This window comes from Amblyomma mixtum, chromosome 3, assembly GCF_055824585.1.
Source record: "Amblyomma mixtum isolate Tamu chromosome 3, ASM5582458v1, whole genome shotgun sequence".
Taxonomy (NCBI): Eukaryota; Metazoa; Arthropoda; class Arachnida; order Ixodida; family Ixodidae; genus Amblyomma; species Amblyomma mixtum.
The window spans coordinates 286,253,133-286,273,228 of NC_143014.1; positions in this window are offsets into that span (position 1 = coordinate 286,253,133).

Genomic DNA, 20,096 nt, shown 5'->3' on the forward strand with positions numbered 1-20,096 from the left:
GTTGACTATCACGAAGCTACGTAGAACATGATTGAAAGCACGTATGCAATGTATTTTCTGCGCTTTAGAAAGCACTAGGGATTTAATTGTTCGAGTACTCAGGGAGATGCGGCAAAATTTCGGTTGGCCACCATACATGAATCTATTTTAGCATAGTAATTATAGTCGAAATTATTTTGAAGTGACCTTCATTTATTTCAAATGTCGCACAAGCTATTCATTTCCATGAAAAACAGGCTTTGAGGTGTTAGCATCTGAGGAGAGATGTCGTTAGTACTGAACACTTCAACTCGAAGCGAACGGCGCGTCAAATTGAGCACTATGCCGTTTTCTGTTCGATGTGTGTATTCTTCCGAGTCTTTCGTTCTCGCACAAGGCGATAAAAATTTGTCAGTGCTAGATAGGTTTAAATGGCTGATTTCACCTCCAGACATCATTGTGTCACATGCCAATTTTCATTTCCTTTTTTTGGGGTTGGGGGAGCGGCACCTTCATCCCTCACTTGTTTACGCATAGTCAGAGAGAAGTATGTCTCTGCACTTGCCAACCTTGGGCAACTAATACATATCAGAAATCTCCCGGGCCAAAGCAGGCGTGGCAGCAGTGGCGGTGCGCGAGTCGCATTTCACTGCCACTTTATTATTGACTAGGGCTTCCTAATTTCATAAATTAAAAGCAAAGATTGCGGGACCACAATTTCATCGAATTTGCGCTCACAACAAAGAGTGCAGTGCTGTGCGAAATTTTCGCGACAAGTAACACGTGCTTGGAAAAACATACACAGGCCGCAGAATCTTCTCTTAAATATAGTAAATACTGGCACTCACTGCACCGCTGAATTTCCAAATATCCGGAGACGAGGACAACATTTTACTCATCCCTCCATCTTTCGAAGGTGCATCGATGCTGTAGGTACTCGACAACACAACCCTATAGAAAACGCTGCATTGTAGTCGGATTTGGAGGGCAAATAAGGACAAGGACTACTAATACGTATGCTATCCGCAAGGCACTTTTGATTGCTGCCGCTTCTCCTCTTATGCCATTTTTTTGCAGCACACACCCGTGACCTCACACGTGCCCGTGAAAGGATTCCGCTTCGTCGTTGTGATGAAGACTGATACCAGGCTGTTATCTGAGCTTCACGTTTCGCTGATAAAGTCATCGTCGACGATATCCCTATCCTTTCTCTGTGGAAATGTTAATGAACACCAAAAAATGTTAATCTACTCATTTATTTAGAGTGCAATTGTCTGCCATGCAGACTTATTCCTCCAGAGATATGTAGCAGATTTATCATTTAATGAGAGTGCATGTTCGCTTTTTCTTTTGTTATGACATGGACCGGTCTTTTCGACTAAGCGCGTTCACACATAGTTAGAGCGTTATAAACTACCCTTTGAGGCAGTTCGTCTAGCGAGTGAGATACTTCATAGTGTACTCCTGCCTTCCTCTCTTCATCATCAAAGAGCATATACGTTCCGAAGCTTACAGCAGATGAAATGAACAACATTCATAGAAAACCGATGACCCACTCAGCCTTTAAAGCATAACATGTCTTATGCAGGCACGTAATTGTTTCAGCATTCTTTGATTCTGCTTTTTTTTTTGCTGTCTGCCAAATTTCGTTCTCCTGAAGGGCATCGCTTGCACTTGTCAGCATGTGAGCTGACAAATGTAAGCGTGTCTTTACTAGCGCTTTGACACTTGTTTCATACGCCATGCACTAACTAGATCCCATTGAGAGTGTCCTCAAAACCGTGGGCTATCGGGATGTCGCATCAAATCTTTCCATGTTACTTCTGATTTGGGATACTGTCCACGTCTTCAGCTCTTAACTGAGCAGAAAACAGTGAAACAAACATAAATGGGCTTACTGAAAGCCTATATTCGAGTCATCTGCCCTTTTTGTGCATTTGTATTGTAGTCGTTGATTATGTGGAACTGCAAACATTGAACCTATGGCAATGCTGCCAAGGTATTCATTATGCGCCGCAAAGCTCACAGTCATGTTCTGAGCAAGTTTTGTCTTCTGTTGTGAGACCTTCAAACCCAACAAAAGAGCCACTTTGTTAGCGTTGCTTCCACAAGTACACCGGAGGAGACCGAGGCAAGAAACTACTATTTCATGTAAGCACGATTTGTGGTATAAAATGGAGTACATAAGTACACCCCACCTTTGTTTTGTTTCTCTCGTAAAAAGCTGATCAACCGCGTGCGCATTATAAGCTGAGCTGGGAAGAAGAGTGTCCAGTCTTTCCCACAGTGGCGTGTATTTTTAACATTGGGGGCAAGGGCAACAATGCAACCCAATAAGTTTATCCGCACTCCACACGCTGAGCGATTTTTTTCTCTGCTATGTCACATGACCAGACGAGTTATAGATATTTATTGCGAATTTTTTCACAAAGGAAGGTCTTCTTGCATAGACAGATATACATGGTGTATTGAAAGTTGTATATAGTGGCCGTGCTGAAGGCCACATGCGAATTATTAACTGCCCTACTAACTTTGAAACAATCCGCGATGCTAAATTACCTGATCAAGCAAAGCGGCCTTCATATCGAAATATTGTGAATTTTATCTGCGCGAAGTCTAGACGGAGTTACCGGAAAAAGTGCTTTTTCCATCAAATATCCTCGGCCGCCTTTGACATGCTGTCCTCAACCCATCAATTTAATACCCACCGCAACTCGTCCAAGAAAGAAATATGCCATTTGCAGCTGGCACTTCCTGCTCAATGAAGCAAGCCGTGTTTGAGAAAACCGCCTAGATGTTCAGCTTGCGGTGTTAAAAGTTGTGGTTTCGTGACACGTCTGGTGATGAGATTCTAAAAAAAAAAATAAGTGGGAAGAAAACAGTACACCTCGAGATTTCTACCACAGTAGAAAACTTGGTGAGAACACTTATCTCTTAGCCAGCTTCAGAAACTGGCCTTGCATTCCAACTTGCTCTTTAGAAAACGTCCCTTTTGGCGACGCCTGATTGGCCGAAATGCCGGAAGGGGAAGTGGTGCCCCATCCACGTCCTGAGTTTCGGCCAAAATGGTTACGCTGAAAGTAATATTTAAAAAAAAAACGCAAGTTGGAATACGGGCTTAGTCTCGGCTGTTGGGGTGCTTCAGTTGCTATCACTTTCTCTTTCTCGCAACAGGATGGCGGCTGTGAGATGGCGATGATGCACGCGAAATGCAAAGATGCCCATATGCTCAGGCTTTGGCAGGCATCAGAGAACCCTTCGAAGTATAAAATTATTTCGCGCTTTCTGATGCGTCGTGTCTCATAACTCACGTTGTAACACTTAGCACTAAGAATGCATCTCGTATTTTCTAACCATCAACTCACTTCATGATCCTGTGAGAACAGTAACAATTCGCAAGCCAGTGTTTCCCCTAAAAGCCCGCTCTGCTTTCTGTATCCAGTAAATAATGGACATTGTAACGTGTGTTTGTCTTGCAGTGTTTGGTGATGATCTCTTTCCTCACTATTAATGTCTTTGGCTGCTTCCAGATTATGTGTTTTAGCTGCTCATGTTCTTTAAAATATAATGTATGTTGCTGTACGTTTTGTGTGGGCCTGAAAAGGTAAAAAAAATGAAGAAAACAATGGATGATGTCTTGGTGCTAAAGCATGGTGCTTTCAGCCTTTAGAGGTGAACTATACTATGTGTTCACAAGAAACCGCCCCTTCGCTGTCATGAAATGAGGCCGATACATTCGCGACAGATCTGGTCTCAGCTCAGACAGGAGCACGTCAGCGAAAAAGCGGTCTCTTCAACAATTTTCTGAATGAGATTCTGAATCGGCAGAACACAATTCCCGTGCTTGCTTGCTGAACGACGCTTGTAAACCTATGTCATTTTGTTATTCAGTAACAACTGATGTAATGTTTCTTGCGTAAACTTGTAGCCTGAAAATAAAAATATAAATGTGCTCCGGGTATTTTCACTGCTCTTTTCCCCGTGTCAGGAAGCCTCCTCATACAAATCGGTTTCCTTTATGAGTATATCAGCCATGAATACTGCAGCCTTTCTTCAAAGCATCTGCGAGTATTTCTTCAGTCGATACCCTGGAACCCACAGGCCACAAACGCTGAGAAATCAAAGGGAAGGAGTTAAAGTTTTAGGCGCCGACCCGCAATTTTTAAAGAGCCTAAATTATTGACTCAACGAAATTATTAGTTAAATGTGTACGTTATCCCACAAAGCCTATGTTGAGCAGAGCCGAATCAAAAAACCACTCTCATTGGCGAAGTGCCACCAACACAGCGTATGCCATTCGACCCAGAGCATGGTGGCGATTTGTCGAATTCTCCCTATCTCGCAGAACTTTGGTGGTTTCTTAGCCAGCCACACGCTTCGATACGGGGTGGGTGCGCCTAGGCTTATGAAGCTGCGATAGCACTTGATCAAGTTTAAAAGAACGCTTGTTTATTCCTCCTTACGCCCAGTTGGAGAAGGTAACCTTTCCTTATTCCAAGGACCAAAGGTAAGAACGGGTGCCCCAACCATGACCACCGTTTTAATAAGAAAACATAAGAAAAGAATATATGTCCCATTTGCACAAAAGCCAGCGTCCGCCATGCGCCGTTAATGGCAGAAAATTTGGAGGGTGTCGAACGCTTGTGTGAGATGTTACAACGCAGGTAAGCGGGCACGTTTAGACACGAATGACCAACTGTAAGGCAATATTAACATTGAAAGTCACGCCTCGTAGTCAGAGTCATGGCTCATGACTGAGTCATTCTGACGTATCATGAATTAGCACCTTACAAGTAACGCAGTCTAACCAGTATGCAGTTAGTGCAATGCATACGTATTCTCAACGGGCTGTCCTCCTCATGACTCCTAATTAGGGGTGTGCGAATGTCAAATTTTTCGAATACGAATCGAATACGAATACTTAGTTCCGAATATCGAATCCAATATCGAATAATCAAGGACAGAGGCATTTAATCACTACAAAACATTTATTTGGGCACCCAAGAACATCACGGTTCAACTATCGATAATTAAATGAACGCAAAAGGTGTGTGTGGCTGCACAAAAAGTATCAAAGTCTCGAACATTATTCTTAGAAGAGTGGAAATATCAGAGAAGATGGCTAGTACATAGCATTGATTAAGGCTAGCTTGCCATCAGCACAAAAGCGCGTTGCTGGGATGTCGTAAAAGGTTGTCGTGAAGGAAAACCAGCTGCACCACACGGTCAGACAGAAGTAGTTCCCTTCTAACTGAAACGACTCCTCCAGCCACAGAAAATGCCCTCTCACTTGGCACTGACCTGGCACGTATTGCGAGGTCCTTCGTGCACAGCTCTGACTATACCAGCTTCGCAGGTATAGCCACAAAAAAGCTCACAAGCGCAGTCAGCTACGGCATGGTCATTAGAGGAAGGAAGAATTTTCATTCCGTGTAGGCGCCGCCATGTTGTTATATATCTGTCGATAGGGCTTGCGGACCGAAATGCACGCCGGTGCTCACAATGAATATTCGGCTAGATACGAATATTCACGTCGGGTCGAATATTCGAAACAACACGAATACTTGGATTTCGAATCGAATTCGAATACTACAAATAAATATTCGAAATATATTCGAAAATTTCCAATATTCGCACACCCCTACTTATAATCATTCTGCAAAGTAACATAGCTCAGCACTTTGCAAGTAACGCAATGCAAGGTGTATACAGTTTGTACAACGTATCCGTAATCATGTCTCGTATCCACAGTCGTGACTCATAGTCATTCTGAAGCGTAGCCTGATGAGCACTTTAATTCCTTCGCATTCTCACACGTAAGCAGTCTTAAGTGTCTCTGCCGAATTTTTTTGCACGAAACCTCCTCAGCGTGTGGCTCATAAAAAGGTACTTCGTTTTAGGAAACGACAGAAAATCGACCATTTTTGTCGCCTTTTGAGGCTTGCTCTTTACATTCATGTACGGGTCAGCTTTTATTGTTTTAGACAATGCGCTGCGCTAGCATTGAACCTGCGCCCGAAGCTATTCAGGACCCCGCTGACCTTCTGTATGTATTTAATCGCGCCACTTTAAGCCGCAATAATTTTTTTGCAGGAGGGAGGGCAACAGAATCTAAACTTTAATTAGAGGTGTCGAGGACTTCAGCTTCGGGAGCATCAGAATGAGAGCTTTGCTTTCACGAGTTACCCTATTGTATCCCGAGAAACTGCAAGTGACCGTCGGCTTTTCTTGACATGGATTTTATAGCCTCCTAGCCTCATTCATAGACTCACATGAAGCAAAAAATTGCTCGAAACCACAGCCATCTGTACGTCTGCCTTCAAGCTTAGCTGCAATCAGGACAGACTCTTACCTGTACATGAAAGCTTCTGTACGCTAGGTTTTCAAGTATATTTCACAGCTTTCCTTGCTCGCTGCTTCTCATATCAGCAATGCATATGGAAAGACAGCTGACATGCACCCGAGCTTTTTGTTGTATGATCAGAATCTCCTTTAATGTGCTATACCGATCCAAAGAAATATCTTCATCTCTCCATCTAAGCTCAGCGTTTACGGGCTTGTAAAGGAAGGAAAGAGGTTAGAGGAAAGAGGTGCGCTGCCATTGTTCAAAACTTAAAGAAAAAAAAAAAGACCCCATTATTTGCTTGCTGTCAACGAGAGATCCCCAAGTTCGAGTGAGACACAGACTTCTGTTGACATCAAAAGCTTGTTTTTATTCTTTTTTTGCATTTTTTGCAGCGAAGCTGATAGTGGTTGAGTTGTGTCGTGTGCGGTTTCTTTGGCTAGCGCATGGCGTGACGATCTCATGGTCATGCTACACTGCATGAACGACGTCAAAACCACGCGATCGGAGACGGAAAGATCAGTGGGGCGCCGTCCAAGCAAGCTCCGCATACGTCTTGGTAGAATCTCTTTATTTCATTGCGATTACCAAGAGTGAAGTCGCAAAAGCAAGAACAGTTCCGTTTTTTAGAAAGCTATAATGAAAAAGCACAATCGTACCTGCCATTTTTTGTTTTCCCGGCATGTTGCGTTGCTTTACACTTTTTATTCCTTTTGGTATGCTTTTCAATCGGTGTTTCCATATGCACCTTGTGCGACTTTTGTAAGCCAAAGTTGAAAGCTTGCGCCCATCCAGTGCATTTCTCTGCGTCCGACCGTGTTCTTTCACACTGCTGTTCTTTCGCGCTGCAGGCCTAAAAAGTAAAACTAAATGTTGCTTTGAAATACACAGAATATATTGCATGCAAATCGCTCTTACCATTAGTTTTGACTTGGCTATAGGTTGCTTTTAAACCTTGCATCCAAGGATGGTGTAATACAGAAAGTATGGGCCGCCTTCGTTCTGGCAAATGCTCTCGATACATGTTTTTTCTCCAAAGCGTGGAACGCACTCTGGTCTGAAGCCGTCATCAGCACTTTTGATTATGTAATTCTTATACACGGAAAGCGTGTTTACGACGGATTGTGTTGGTGTGTTCGCGAGTACACTCTCGAGGGCGGCAGATATTTTTCCTCGTAAGACACGTGTCGTTCAAACGCAAGGTTTCTAGTAACGGTCGCACCGTTACAGCCCTCGCTATGGCAGCGTTGAGGATCTCTGAGGCATTGCGTCGTAGGACCATGTGATCAACAAAACTTCATTTTTCATTTCATTTTTTATTCAATTACAACGACAGTTAACACAAGCAAGATTGCTACAAGCATCTGGATCCCTAGCTCGCAGGCTGATTGGGATCCATGCTCATAATGTTCAGAAACTAAATCAACAGACAGCACAGACATGGGACACACTTTCAAAGGAGAAAAAAAAGTCACAATCTGTTGCAATAGTACGACTTTAGACGGGCAGAGAAGTCAGTGTATTGTTTTATTTTTATTGCGATTTCATTCCAGATTCTAGTTCCTAGAAATAGAAGAGTTATTTCGTTACACACCTTTTTGCTAATTTGAGAGAGAAAGTTGTTTATCGCAACGCTTCGTGATCTATATTATGTGCAGACAAAGTGTGTTGAGGCTAAAGGATAATTGCTGGTGATCGAACGGTGTACCATTACCGCAGTTTTACGTTGAATTATTAAATGAACGGGAAATATCTCCAAGGACTTGAAGAGAGGCAACATATCAGCATGGTGACTAGCCGACAAAATGAACCTAATTGATTTTCTTTGATTATCTAGACGCCGTTCTAAATATGTCGGATAGATATGGCCCCAAGATTCAACACAATATGGCACGTGACTTCCTGGTGCCTCGGTCACTGGCGACACAGTGGGCTTTTCTTCCAGGTCAACACTCGAAAAATCGAAAGCAGAAAAACCACTATCGATTGCAAATTTTTTCACAGAAGTTCAACTGGCTATTTTTATGGATGGTGGTTTTTGACGCCCGCAGATTTAAGGTAAGTTTTCAAGCAACACGCGGTGTTGGAAGGTACGTTCAGCTAGTGGTGTCTTTTCCGGGACTCTGTTCCAGCTGTCCTGCGATCAAACACCAAGTCTGATTGCCGGTTTATTGTCAATCACTAAACTGCGCTTTCCCGTTATAGCGAAGAAACGACGAAAGGCCAATTGTTTTTCTTTTGAGAGGTGCTTGTAATGAAGAACGAACATTTTTCTGCCTGCAGAAAATCGCTAGCAGCAACTCTTTTTCTTTTCAAATATTGAGTAACAAACTGTATTTCAGGTTTGGATTACTGTTTAAATGCGCAAAAGTGTTTATAGTTTCGAAAAAAGTGCCTCTGTCTCGCCGGTTGCGCAATTAATTTCAGATGCAACCATGCCAGAACTGAAGCTTCAAGCTTTCAATTCATCCGATCTTCCACATGCCACCAATCTTTCCAGCGCTATCATCTCCGTTGCCAATCTAGAAACTTTGGGAGGCCAGCTGCCGCAATTATATTGAACTATTTCAATCTTGTTTATTAAATTTTTTTGCCTGTGATTTTGTTATAAAATTCAAGTTTCCGAGCAGTTTTAAGCAATTCCCGTTTGTATTCCAAAAGATGACGTCCGTAACAGTCACGGTACCTACCCCGAGCTACTCATCATGGTACACATCATGGTACATCATTGGAGACTAATGCAAGTTTTTAGCACTGCCTATTGCTTCGTATGTTGTTGAAATCACACTGCACTATCGTGCACAGAAACGATTTGATTTTATGGTTATTATTTGTGTTCAGTGTTTGTCATTCTATAGACTGTGTTCGCTTTTTTGTTAAAAGGTACCGCTGTCAGACGTTTTGAATTTTGTTGAGGGGAGGGCATGCCTTCGTCAGGTGTTTTGTAACCCCTTTTGCCTGCAACTCCTTTGAGTTTGCTCAGTAAGCCAAAAATTCAACAAATAAAAATCAAAACATTAACTTCTGCATTTTACCTTCTGCGTTTTTCTCGTCTTCCTGTTGCGTTATTGATTTTCATTTTATGCGTTTGTCCACATACTTAGAGGTGATCCAAACATTTTTCCTTGTCGTTTTTCCTCTAATTTTTTGCCTCTCATTTGACGTTTTGTATTGCATTTCTCTTTGATATTATATACTGTTTTCATCCTTTCGAACCTCTTTAAGACCTAGACATATTAGGAAAAAAATAACTGCAACACAGTTTACGATGCACTGTTTTTCTCAACCTGACTACATATCTTCACAAATTAGATAAATAAGGACAATTCCTTCTTTACCCTCATTTTTGGTACCCTCCAAAATTTACCTTTACCCTCATTTCCCCTCATTCTTTACCCTCTTGGATACATCGAGCGAGTAGTCGTCAAAGTGCCAAATGCAAGAAGATATATAATTTCTGTGAGTTTTGGCTTCTTTGCAAAGCAATATACTTTTGTGTATTAATGGTTCTAGCTATTAATGCGATAGCGACAGAGGTCCCGTCTACGAGAAAAGCCAGCGTCAGTTCCTCCGTGTCAATAAAAAGGGACATTGCACGAAAGGGACGTGAGGTATGACAAGCAATTCCGCCGAAAGAAACAAGTGGCCAAGCTGGAATCGCACCGCTGTTCTATGGTTCGCGAAAAGGGCACGCTACCACCACACTCCTGGGGACAGTTCATGGAGTGCGATTCTTCAGATGCCTGCTGCGAACACGGCACACCGCAGAGTAGGCAACGAACACTTAGGGAAGTGGTTCCAGCAATTAAAGTGAGAAATCATCGTCAACAATTAAACACAACCTATATACACTGCACAGCCGGAGAAATATGTGTGACGCATCACGCAATCTCATTTGTACTCTTAAGTGCAGGTTCGTCGTCCAAGTTGTTTTTTCTTCTTTAAGACCACCGAAAAACGTAAAATTTGTGATACATTTTGTCGCCGCTTTGTCTGTGCAAAGGTTTCGTTTCTGGAGTGCTTTTATCCGCTGGTGAAACAGTTTCATAAAAAAAACGTCTGAACACAGGACAAGAATACTTTTCACATCACTCTTAGCGGTTTACTAATTATTTGGAAACTTCATTCATGCTAAGGACATTTTCGAATTTGTCTTCCAACAACGAACTTGGGACACCATCGTCACTTCTCAAAAACTGTGGAACAGGCGGAAACTACAGTCTAAAATGCTGGAATACAGGTGTATGTCAAAACAAACTTTTTGTGGAGAAAAAGACGGACACATCCAATGTCGCTTTCTCGTTGTCGATCTAAACCCCGCCGCGCAGCGAAAAGAGGAGTAAGAGAGAACAGAAAAATCGGAGCCTTCTACTAGTGGTTTTCAGGTTAATTTCAACTGCGCATTTCTCCCCAAACAAATTGAGACTGCGGTGGCCACGGCTCGATCCCATGTGCTCATGTTCAGCAGCCAAACGCCATGACCACTGAAACGCCACAGAGTGTGCCACTGGTGAACGTAAAAACGAGGTTGAAATTTCAGGTATTGACCACCGTAAAGAAGCGTGGTTATCCATACAGTCACCCTCAATTTCGAACGCGTCTGAAAAGAGGACTAATTCCACTGCACAGTTTCCCTGGCGGGAGCTTACAAGAAGCGATGTGTCCACCACTAATGTTAGCGAAGGCAGTGGTGAAGATACTAAAGCTTAGGCTGCAGATAATACTAACGCATTAGAAAGTGCGTTCTTGTGCGTTATATAAAGAAGCACGGACTGTGAACCATGTTGGGCCCATTACTTTGGTTATTGAAACTAAAATCAACAACGTGTTTTTAGATTTAAGCCCTGAAATATGTGAAAGAATTTGTGCTTAGCCCTCAAGAATCTCATATAAGAGAGCAAGGGATGCTTCGAAAAGTTCATGAATTGGTCACACGGGTTTTTCTTTCCTTCTTTGCTTCCGTGCCCGTGTGATTATGCTTTTTTTTCACAATCGCAGGTTAGGTTAACTGCATTTTCAGCAAAGGAGGCGAGGACAAGAAAACCTTTGCGTATAGAACTAAAAACGACAAGGCTGCTTCACGCAAAAATGGGAGCAAGAAATCTTAGATTGCAACAGTATTTATTTTTTTGGGTCGCCGCAATCCTACGATGCGTGCGGACTCTTGAACGACATCACTTCTTCAATTTCAAAGAAAAAGCTTTGTTAAAGCAGTACAGCTACATTCAAGGGGGGACAGGAGGACTGAATAAAAGAAAGTACAAAAGCGACAAGCCAGACGCTGACGTCTTTTACCTCCCTGGCCAACCGTGTTGCTTCATCTGTTACTTTCGCGTTCGTTCGAAAGGCGTCCCCGGGTTTTCGCTCTTGTGAAATGAACTTCTTGTGTCGATATTAGGTGGATGTCACCGAATTTCCAAATCCTTGGGAAGTGCCAACGAATGGGATTTCAGAAAGGTATTGCACCGTAGAAAGTAGCCCGTCCTCTGCAGCCATCTTATCTCGCACAGCCTTTTCCCGCACTAAGGTGCGCCATACCTGGCTGTAGAAGTTTTCGATGTCAGGCGTTTCTTTTCTTATTTTCATCTCTGCTTAAAAATAGCGATACCGTCTGCACTCTGCACGCTGAAACTGAATTAAAAGATAGGTGGAAGAAAGCTTCTTTAATAGACTGGATGACGCACATAGGCTGGGTGCTTCCATCTGAGTTTGCTTGTTTGTTTTTTGGGTCCAATGTAGCTACTGAAAGCGCCTAAGCTTGGAGGTCTGCTGGAAGCATATTTCAAACTGAGTGGTTGCACAGGCTATCGCGTTTATTAGCTTGCTTCACTTCCTATGCGCCTCTTTCTTGGCGAACGCCCATTTCTTGGCGATTTGTCCACAGTGAAAGCAAGTGATGCATAAGTGTAGAAAAAGCGGCTTTTTATAATATTGGTGCCTTTATAACAGTCGAGGCTGCAGACAAAATCATGGTAAGGTAATTACAATGCGACAAGAAGAAATGAAAAATAGAAAAAAAAACAAAGGAACGTGAAGCCCTCAGGAATGGAATTTCAGAGCGATGGCGTAAGTTTGCAGACCGTCGAAATGCAATAAAGCCGCCTCACAACTCCTTATAATAAAAAAACCGCTGGACACGCAATTTCGCGGCTGCTATGTGCAGCAGGAGGTGCACATTAACTCGGATAATGTCGCACGCACTAAACAACAAACAATTCGCCGACTTTTCATCTTCCTGAAGGTCAAAGCGGAAAAGATAGCTGTAGCACAGTGAATTAGAGAAACTTGTTCCAGCGCATAATCCAGGACCCGTATTTCCCCACTTCCCCATTTCCATCCCATCGGGGATGGAGAGTCTCCTGATTACACAGAAAGTTAGGGTAGGAACTTTAGGTTACAGTTGGTACTGCGATTCTGACAACGGTGACAATACTGTCTGCTCTGACAGAAGCCCTGTGCACAGTTATCGCAGTAAAAGAACGTTCTGCGCAAACTATAGGCTATTGAAATAAAGACATACATCACAAAGCATTCGACAGCGAAGAGCATGAAACCAGATCATAATGAAATTGTGTCCCCCCTTGAAACTTTTAAGTGATAGCTCGGAAGCAAACCAAATTGCTTTTGCAGAATCAAGAATAAAGCAAGAATCAAGCACAGCGTGCGGCACTGGAAGCAGAATACACCATTCTTAATTCCAAGGTAGTTAAACTTTTACATTGCCTTAATTTCTCATTTACGTGAGGAAGTTTCACGCAGGAGCTCGTCTATTTGACCAAAAAATATTTTTGGCTTTTAAATAAGCTCAAATCCTCAGGACCTGAAAAGATCAAGATCGCATTTGCTGAGAACAACGCCTGGTTTCCGTATGAAGATAAATTAGCAACAAAAAGATTGTGGAGTTACGAAACATCCCATTTAATTCATTAAACTTGGTGCATTTCAAAATATGCCAGTGTAAGTGACTAAAATATATTCCTTAAAGGGGCGCTGACGAAAAATTTAAGTTGCAATGAGTCGATATGCTATTGCGTCCTATTTACTGACGTTATTTTATATTCATCATGCGAACGCTCAGTGAAGGGGCCTGGAAGGAAAGGCACAATTGAGAGCAAAAAAGTACCAACCACAGCATTATCATAAGACCAACTGAACAAATGGCCAGCTCTAACCATCTCTGCATGTACTTGATGATAAGGTACTTAGTACAACTCGGTTATGGTACACGAAGAAAAAAAAAAGCAAGTCTGTAGATACTCGTGCTTGCAATATATGGTGCCAGCGATTCTGTGAGCCTACTTCTTGCTGGCGTGGACGTTGGCAAGGTAAGATACATATCAGGAGCCACTGAATGTGTTGGTCTAACTTTAGATCTATCGAGGTCTTAGTGCAGAGCGCAAGGACACAACTCTCTCCCAGAGACGACGGAGAACAAGTGCCTTCAATGTACAACCAGGATGAATAATATACATTATGAATACAGATGCACTGCCTGCTTCATCAGATGGTAGGTCACTAGCGACCTCTACATTTCTCTTCCTCGAGGATTCATTTACGCTTTACACATCCCACAGCACACACACTAAAACACACTTAAAGGTCAAACGTGAATAGTGCAACCACTGCGCGTGCACTGCGTGCCCGGCATGCACCAATGAGTAGTGGCTGATCAGCGTCTGGCTCAGGATTGTCCTCTGCTTGTGCTGGAGACGTTGCGGGTGATAAAGCCACTAGTTCTCTGCGGTTGCACTGCAGGAGAGGTCCTTCACTCCCGGTGCCTTAGAAGGAACTCGCAGGCTGTATATCTGCGAGTGAAGTCTTGGCATTGCTGTTCATTGTAGGTCTTGTTTGTCGTTGCCACCCGGTCATGTGACGTACGACTGTGGTTCTCTCTGTCTTGAGGTTTTGAAGAGCCAGCTTTCAACCGATGCCGAAACAACAACTCAGTCGGACTATATCCTAGAATGCCTGAAGTATCTTTGTAGTTCAGGAGTGCCAGCAATGGGTCTTCTGCTTGCACTAGGAACTCATTGAAAATTCGCACCGCCCGCTTCGTTTCGACATTCCTCTGCTGGAACCGACGACTGCTCACCTTGTGCTTGAAATCGTATTCCCGGGCGAACTGGGCAAATTCTGTGGACGTAAATTATATCCCATTATTCGTCCTTGCGTTTAGAAGAACGCCGTGCCGGGCAGCTAAAGACTTGATGGGAGAGATGATGGCTAAACTTGACGTGCAGGTAAGAGTCAAGACCTTGTGGTACCTGGAGTAATTATCAATGTTTACTACGTACTACTTTTTCGTCATGTAGCACAGGTCTGCCGCTACAACCTGCGACTGACGTGCCGGAAGAGTGCACGAGGTAAGAGGTTCAGCTGGTTGTACTGCTCACAGCTGCTTACTATGTTCTCCGTTGATGCCAGGCCGCAGTACTAAGTCGCGAGTCCGAGTACAGCTTTTGTTCACGGTGGCTTTTCATTGAACGTACCCTGTGTTGTGTTTCGTGTCGGTGGCACTCCGGTGAAGATGTTGCACGCTGGAGGGCCTTCCAGACAACAGCGAAGTCCCGTTGTTTGCTTTATAAATTGCAGCGGAAATTCCGTGCGGAAAATCCGCGCGAAGTTGAGCTTCGCGTCCACATCATAAACATGTGCCCGTCTGGCCTACATAGCAGTGCGACACTTAGTCGCAACTGATAGCAGTGTCTGCCTGCGACGTTAGACTCAGTAATCTGCCGCTTACGTTTCACACCAAACTTAGCTGCGTCAAAATACGTATCTACCGGTGCGTTTGCCAGATTTCGTTTGGAGGCGCATTCTTTCGCTGCTTCTTCAGCTTGGAAAGCCTGAACCTATGCTTTCTTGAGAGTTAGTCTCGGGTTTCACGCAATCTGTTCAAAGAGGTGCGCATTCGTTAGGCCTACGACGAAGCAGTTCCTCACAAGATGCTCCTCGACCGCCTGGTACCTCTAATTTCACGCTTGACCAGACGCATGAACTCCGCGTAAAATGCGTCGACAGTGTCTTATGGCTGCTGAATCTGAGGGTGAAACTTAGTTGATTCGCACACAAGGTGAACATAGCGATCCGTGAAACATCATACTACATCAGCGGAGGGCGCATCCAAGGTAAACGAAAACGAGTGCTAGAGAGTCCACGCCTTGTGGTCGATGCAATCAGCAGCGGGCTAAGTTGAAATCTTTGCTGTACACGAAGAGACCTAAAGCGTGGGCGTAATCCTCATACTGGGACAGCCACGGGGGCCATAGTTCCGAGTCAGTGATGGCAAAGTTTTTACGCTGGCACAGAGCCATGCCATACAACGACGACGCGACACAGTGCCGTTTGTGATGCTATTCGTGTTTGGGAGGTTTTAACCTACGCCACGTTCTTCCTGCCGGCGTCTGCCGTGATGTCTTGGCTGAACTCATTGCAAGTCATTGGGGCGGAACTGCTCCTCGATGCTGTTGCAATACCACTTCGGACACGTCTTGGAGGCCTATCTGCAGGCCCAGTGGGCTCTCGGTGGAGAGCGGCAAGAATACAATCCCTCCCAGAGGTGACGGACATGCCGCTTTACCTCACAACGAGAATTAACTATAGGTAGAGATTGCGGGTGGCCCTCATCATCCTGGTACTCGACCTTCGACCCCTTGCGATTGGCTTGGTCATTGGAGGCACGTTCATGGTCCGGGCCGGCCGACTGGCCCCCGGCCTGCCAGACCAGAACTGACCTCGCCTTTCAGCCCAGTCATGTTTCCTCGCCCCGACTAGAAAGCACGGCAAACTGAAGGCAACGCAGCGACCAGACCTTATAACCCCCCACCCTCCCCACCCTGCCCCAGTAGCCGCCCGCACGTGATTCCTGTCCACGCTGTTCAGTGAGTCCATGGGCTTTGATCATCGGCTGGTGACGATCTGTGGCCCAGTAGCTCCGTAGGCCAAAGCTCAACTCATCATCCTCTGATCCACGGTAGCCTCAAGTCCTTTACCTTCTTTTTCACTGCAACCATTTTGTCCCCCCCCCCCCCATCGTCATGTCCTGCTTCACACTGTGAGCGCCGTTCTCCTAGTTCAATATCAAGACGATCGCTACGTGGCCCCGGGTTAAGTCACGGACTGAAAGAAGACGAAGCGGGCAGTAGCGCGTGCCGGAGCGTTCGCGCTAGACACGCCGCAAACGTATCATGCCGTCACCATGGTTCATGCAGTTCTCTTTTCATCAGCTTGCCTGAAGCTGGGTAGTGGAGGTGCCGGGAGGCAGGCGTAAGGTGGCTCTGTATGTTTTCTTGATGAAGGTGTGCTTCTCGTCTAGCTCCCCTGTGAAGAGAGTGCGGTACGGGAGGTTGCAGACGAGGGGACATAAGAGGAAAGCTTGTACGCGGCTCTCAAGAATAGACTGGTGGAATGCTTCCTTCATGGCTTGTTGAAAACAAAGCTCACGAGACGGATACAGGGAGGTTTCTTGCTATCGAAGCCCTCGATGTTTTCAGTTCATCTGGCTGATAAGACGGATTGCCAGGTCTGTGTCTTAGGATATTTGGTGAATGAAGGTGGTGTTTTGGTGCTTCTGTTATATATGTAAGCCAAATAAATGCCCGTAGGGTGGGCACCCACGCGGTTACTTCGGCTTCAGGAACTGTGCCTCTACAAGACAGCGGCAAATCTCATAGAAGCCCACTTAGTGGGACAATATGAGCGCTTGTCGCGCACGACGACTAGCTGTCACATCCTCAGCTTTGAAGGCGTCCGCTACAAGTCCTTCTTTTTACCCAAAACCTCTCTCCTCTCTCTTCAGTCCACTGATACTTGGACATTCGCCACTTCCCAGTAACATGAACCCTGTCTCCCATACCACTCGACGGTGGAAAAATGAAGAAGCTTTACACAAATGCTACAGCAATGACCAGGAGGTGCCCTACATGGATGCCGCCGAATATCGCCACCGAGTACCCTTTGCGCCTGCGGTTACATACCATACCGGCCGCCCCACCTTCTCTGCCTCCGTACTGGCCGCTTTATTGGATATCACTGAGTAGGCGCAGTCATCGCGTTAGTAATCACTCTCCGTCTCCTACACTCTCCGTCTCCCCCCCACCCCCCACCCAAATACCCAAATCATCCAGCTGATCTGGATTCCCGCACACTCCTACCTACCAGGTAATCAGGTGGCCCACTCATACGTTTGAGGCATAACTGTCAGAGCGTGGCCCACCCCCATCTCCACCACGGATTGATGTCAACGAGGGACCGGCTGGACACCTATAACGAGACCACACAAAGTTACAGACTTGACCGTCGCCATTACACACCGGCCGACAGGCCCCTATCCGGCCCGCGCGAAATCTCCCGGTGCCAGCCCACAACGCAAGTCTCCCCAAATCTCGCAGTTCTCTCCCAAATCTACCCCACCGTCCACTCTTCCAGCTGTAAATTCTGCGGTGGGCATGTTTTCCTATTCCACATCATGTGGGCCTGCTATTTCACCCCCTTCCCTGTAATGACCGAGGAGGAGCAGTGGGGGACAGCGCGGCGCCGCTCCGAGCCAGGCCTTCAGGATCGGCTAGTCGAACTGGCTGACTGGGTCGCCGAGCCCCCTAGGATCTGGGCCATTCGGCGCGGTTGACCTGCTGCGTTCTTACTCAATTAATAAAGTTTATTTTCTGTTTGTCATCAGCTTGTCGTCCCAGGACAATATACAGAGCGTTTAACCTAATACATTCAAGAATTTTTACAAATTGGCTGTTTGAGTTAGAAGAGCACTTTTTTTTTTCATAACACATCCAGTGCTGCAATATATAGACGTGCTAACTAGAAGGCTGGTTAACTAATGTCGAGCAGTTACTTTTCAACTATTACTTTTACACTACACCGCCGGCAGCGCTATGCCGAAAAAAGCGCTCTTCTAACTTCTAACTCAAAAAGGCCATTTTTAAGAATTGGGGAAAGCCTCAGATGAAACACCCGGCATACATGAATATAAAGAGCATTGCGTGATGTATGAGGTAAATGGTCACTTAGCGACCTAATACACTATCTTGATATTCTTCAGAAAAAAAATGAAAATTTCAGGCTTTAGATTTTGAGCCTAGTTGGCAGGGACTCTATGCCATATTGAAGAACGAGGTTTGCGAGTGAATCAGTGGCGCTGTATAAAGAAAATATGAACCGAAATGCTTTACCTTGAGCTCTTTCTAGAGTATCAATTTTAGTTTTTGCGTTAGGACCCCAAAGAGTGCCCTCATAATCACGTATCTGTATAATCACGAGGGCGGAAGCGAAACTGACGCGTCAGCAGGGGCATGTTTCAGTTTATAACTCACAAAACAAAAATGCGGAACGGAGAGGAGCATACGGTGTCAACATGTTTGTTACATTAAGACTGTTCGTTATTTTTGCTTCAATGTACTTGTAGTCTTTAACTTCTCAAAGGTTTCGGGCTTGGAGCCTACACTAGGAAGAGTTCTTCTTTTTGTTAGTGATTAGCGTAAATACAATCTAAGCATCGAGCTTTATTCCCCCTCTGTCACACCGGCCACTGATAATAAGTATGGTATAATTAATTAAATTCCCCTCTTGTAGAGAAGTAATTTATTTGTACTAAATTCTGTCGTCAGCTAACAACCTAAATTGAACAGGATGAGTGACAACGTAAGTTCTGACATTTATATTTATTTATTAATTTTTTTTGCCCTCAGGGCCTTGCAGGCATTGCAGAGGAGAGTGCGCAGAAAATACAGAACAAAACAATAGAGAGAATGGAAAAGGGTTCATAAAAGATTAATACTGTGTATACAATGTTAGCTAAGACAAAAAATACATTAGTGCAGAAAAAATCGTCAGAGTTCACACAACATTAGCCAAAGCTTAAGATAAGATATAGATAAGAAACAATATGGGAGTAGACCAATTTTTGGATGGATATTTTTTTCTTTTGAGTAACGCACTGGACAATGGTATACATAAGTCCCGCGTGGAATTGATCAAAGGTAAATAAATGGTTTATATTGAATTTTTTGCTCGCGTCATTTTGGCTTCAGAAGGTGAACGGCGTCCATGACATTCAAGACGCGTTCACAACACGTGAGGCATGCTAAAATATAATCGCTTCTTGTTAATTTTTTGCCATTATCAACTTTTAGCAGGCTGCGTTATAGCAGATGCGAAATAAAATGAAGAAAGCAGCTACCTTAATGGAGTTTCTATATGCCTCACGTGACCTGAACGCGTCTTGTGCGCCACAGCAGTCGTTTGGCTCTTGAAACCAAAACCGAAATGGCGTGAGGAAAAGCGAAAAAAAATCAGTAATCAGTTATTTACAAGTTTTTCAAGCCATTCACGTGGCTGTCTAGTTTTTTAATGTGCTGCGCATTACTCTAAAGTGAAAAAACACAACTAAGGCATCTCTGTACTCCTGTAAAGGCTGAAAGAAACTCTCTTGCGGGACTCAAGAAGTGCCTGGAAGTTCTTGAAAACAATGATCAGAGTGCTTCCGTATTGAAACCGCTTAGATTGATAAGAGGAAATCCACATTAGAATGGCAAAGGGAAGACCAAGTGCTTGCAGTTGGTGGGTAAATTTACAATCGAGTACAAAAGCTTTTCCAAGAATGAGAAAAATGACTTTGAACTGGCCTTAGTTGTGAAGAACATCAGGAAAAATATGAATGATGGACGTGATTTGACTTGTGGAGAAAAACTATTACAAACTTCATGTTGGAAGTCCCATAATATGCAGTTATCATCTAGAGACGTTTTAAGCAAGAATGCATTTA